Raw genomic sequence first — 4,292 nt, 5'->3', positions numbered from 1 at the left:
GATGTATTTCTCCTTTAACATAACATAAGCTAAGATACTAGGAAACCAACTGCTTAAAAACTCAGTTCACTTTGGAAGTAGATATTTGGCATTTGGCATTAGAGATAAATCTAGTGTTTCCTTTCTTCTGTGAGTAATATTATACAATAGTACACATTTTAAGGGCTGCAGAAGAAATACGATTGTTCATATGTGAGACATTTCTAAATTAATAAAATAATACAACTACAATTACTTTCCCATTCCATGAAGTTAGGTTCTTTTACAGTAAAGATGGCACTATTTTTATTTTATTTCTAACAAATAATTGAGATGAAAAATGTTCCATTTATGGTAGCAAGTTTTCATACCGTTAATGGTATGGAAGTAGGTTATCCATAAAACATGGCAGAAGAATGTAAGAGAAGTATTCTCATATGTCCCATATGGGCAAATCATTAACTGTTCTTTCATGTTGTGAACCCAGAAGTATCCTTATTATATTTTACATTGTGTTAAAATCAATATAATGTAATATAAAATTCATCCAGAGGATAATGTATTTATGTATTCCTAAGGCGTTTTTAGTTGAGACATTTACTTGGACTTTAATTTTAAAAGAATAACACTGCTTAGCTTCTACCTGCATTGTTCCTCCCGTTTTATTGCAGCCTCCAGTCCTGGCACCTGGGAAATCCATCAGACTCTTCCCAATGGAGGTTTAGGGGGCAGACACATCATTTTTTTAAATCTTCAGTTGCCCTTCAAATCCACTGAACAGAATTCCTTATCTCCTAACAAAGATTTTACTAGAGTATTTTATGTGTAATTCATCAGGCTAGCTGCCAAAATTTCCAAATTTATTTTTAAAACGTAGGAGCTTTGTGGCAGACAAGCTCAAGGTTTAAGAGGCCTGATTTTGCATGCTTTTCATTTTCCCCGTGGCCTCTGAAGTCTAGTTTATTGGTAACCACCACGTTACTATTCCTGTCTCAACTGACTCCTCATTACTCAAAGCCAATAATAATTGCTAAATATGACTAATATCACGTGGAAGGTCGCAAAGTTCACTTCTAACCTTCTTTCCAGCTCAAAATGTTTTCAAGGTTAATAGATTGATTTTGAGCTGAGATATGATGCATTTATAAAATGGGAGAAAATGAAAAATTTGGCATCAGCAATATGTGGATAGTTTCAAATGATTCATTTGTTACATTTGGACTGTAGCCATGAAATTCATTTGATATATATCACATAGTTATATTCTGACCTAGACAATGGAAAATAAATTACTGATACGTTTTAACATTAGACAATTTTTCGAACACACACACTCTTCCAGGATGAAAATTAGGGCACTGTAACTTACTGACTGTTCCAGCTGAGGGATACCAGGCATCTAAGATAGAGCCTAAGCACTTTCAAAGATTGAGACTACACTATAACACAGCTCAGTTAAAGCTGTAATTCTAAGAGGCTAGTTGCTGATTGCATCCCTTGGTGTCCTTGCTTGGAGGAAGGACAAATGAAATTCCTGACCTCATCTCAGTTCTGTGCTTCCTGCACTTTGTGGCACCCAGGTTCTGGCCCACAGAATCTTCTGTTTTGCCCACACTCTTGATTGGACTTGGCAAGGACTCTAGGGTCCCAGAGAGACCTTTACTACCTGCCTTTCTGATCCTGCCCAATGCCCGCTCTGAGCCCGTTCCCGCAGTCTGTTTCTGAGTTTGAATTTCAAATTCAGTTTGATGAGCTTGTGGAGCCCTGGCATCTGGCCCGGCTTTGCCAGAACCTGGCCCACCAAACAGAAGGCAGAATTTCCTGGGAGAGTCTCCCAAGTCTCAGTAGGCTTCCTGGTCCTCATTAAGAACGAGTCACGGAGACCTGCAGTCTTTTCCTCTCAAATGTTGTTCAATTCGCCATTCCTCTTTATTCCACGAGGCCTAGATCACTCAACGCCCCCTCTAGCAGACAGCCTTTATCTTCCTGTTCCTCCCATCTTACCTCCTGGTTAATTAGCCCAACCACAATGAACATCCTTGCCATCTTCTCCAGAAACAGTGCCAGTGAGCTCCCCTTGCCTACAGAGCTGCACACAAACCCCTCGGCTTGCTCTCGGTTTTCCAGCCTGTGGCACCACGTTCCTGATCCTGCTGTTCTTGGGGAAGGGATGGCTCTGGGATCCGCCCTTGACTCAGCTCTCCCCTCACTGTGTGAACGTGGGCCGGTCGCTTAATCTAGCCAAGCCTTCCTTTCTCAGCTCTGTACAAAATAACACCTGCCTCTCACACTGTTGTGAGGATTAACCACACAACGCAGACAATTCCTAGCATTCTCCATGAATAAGGCAAGGGCTCCACGCACTTGTAAGAAGACTTCGTTACCGGCCTGCAACTCTCAGCACTGCTCGAAGGCTCTCTACCTGCTTACTTCCACTCACTCTTTAAGGCCGTGTCAGATTCCACTGTGATGAAGACAGACAGACTCTGATGACACGGAGGTGCTTGATCACATCCTATTCTTATCATTTCCTAATTTTTCAGGGGTGACTGTCTTGTCTTCCCCAATAGATTACAAGCTCCAGGAGGGCAAATGAAAATCCCATCCTCTGTCACTAATTTTTTGTTGCTTTTTGGCCTCATCTGCTCTGCGCATTCAGCATCCCCTTGCCCCACATATTTCTGAGGCCCTCTGGATGCATCTACAGTGTCCATCAACATTTCCCCCTTGTGGCCTCCAGCCTCCACTGAGCACCCTAGGCCTCGTCCTCCTCCAGGGCTTCCCACACCATCTCCACAAACCATTTCCACAGGCACTGCTGCCTCTGCAGTGGACGCCGTCACCCCCCCTTGTCCCCATCACGTCTGCCTTCCCCGGAGGTTGTCATGTCCACTGACCATCATCTCACTGTACTGGGGCCCCTGAGTCCTCCTCCTTGTGCCCCAATGTCTCAGGAGAGCTTTTAGGAAAACAGTCCTTATTTAGGGAAACATTTTTCACGAGAGATGAGTTTATGGGAAAGCAGCCAAGAAAAACACAGAGTGACAGATGCAGAATTCCCTACTCCGACCGGTAAGTGAGGCTTTGCTACTGGGTTAAGTCTGTGGATCTGGTTGCCTCTTTCCTGAGGCTGCGTTTGCTTCCAGGAGCCCTCAGTACCTCAAGCAAGCAGACTTCTAATGAGCCCTGTTCCACGTCCCCAGCCAGGTCTCCTTTCCAGCACCAGCATTAGCTTATAGGACAGGTGTCACAGTCCTTAACAGCACCCTGCTGGACACACACAGAACAATCAGCTAAAGGGACTTCCCTGGCGGTCCAGTGGTCAGGACTCCGCACTTCCACTGCAGGGGGCCCGGGTTGGATCCCCGGTAAGGGAACTGGGATCTCACAGGCCTCACGGCATAGCCAAAAAATAAAGGAAAAAAATCAGCTAAAGGTCAGTGGACCAAGTATCTTATCATGTAATATAAATAAAATAATTTGGGGCATTAAAATGAATCTGTACCATGAAATTTTATTTTTTTAATTCCTGTTTTGAATGTCTTAAATTGTTCGTCTCTTTTTTTTATAAAAGTAAGACTAAAGGAACATAATGTCTGTTATTCAAAACATGCATATAGGGCAATTTATAGCACATCTAGCTTCAAATAACCAGGTTGAGAAAGACTAAACTTTGCAAAAGCATATGTTCAAAGAAAAACTGATTTTTTTTTTTTTTTTTTTTTTTGCACTTTAGATAGCAAACACCAAAATACTTCCAAACCCTACAATGAGGAGGCAGCATTGAAGAAGTTTGCTAAGAATCCTTCTGAAGCTACAAAACGTCCTCTGGCCAGAGAAGTCAAACTGCTCCCTCACCATTTTGGTGTCATAATTTGGTGCAGGTGAGCCTCATCTCCAGTCTGGGATGCTTCCAATTCTTCTGTTAACTACCCCTAACCTTCCCTGGGAAGGCCAAGGCCATCCTAACAGGCATCAGGGGAACCTCGGTGCCAGAGGCCTGGTCTGCAGGAGTCCTCTCTGATTGTGAAAAAGAAGTAAGAGAGGGAGTGGGGTAGTTTGAAGAAAATAAAAAGTCAGGGAGAGAAAGCAAAGTACTATGTTTCTCTATGGCTGACACTCTGGTTTTTAGTCTCCTAAACACAATGGCTTTACCTGGTTACTTTAAGGCCTTCAAATCTGAATATAACATCCTACACAAACACGTACCCCAGATAGATGCATATGCACACCTTCACACAGACTCTTTCAGAATTGAAAATATTAAGACGAGCCAACAAGGGATTAATTTCACTGCTGTTGCCATTTTCTGG

Source organism: Mesoplodon mirus, assembly GCF_964341445.2.
Source record: "Mesoplodon mirus genome assembly, chromosome: 4".
Lineage (NCBI taxonomy): Eukaryota > Metazoa > Chordata > Mammalia > Artiodactyla > Ziphiidae > Mesoplodon > Mesoplodon mirus.
This window is presented reverse-complemented; position numbering follows the sequence as displayed.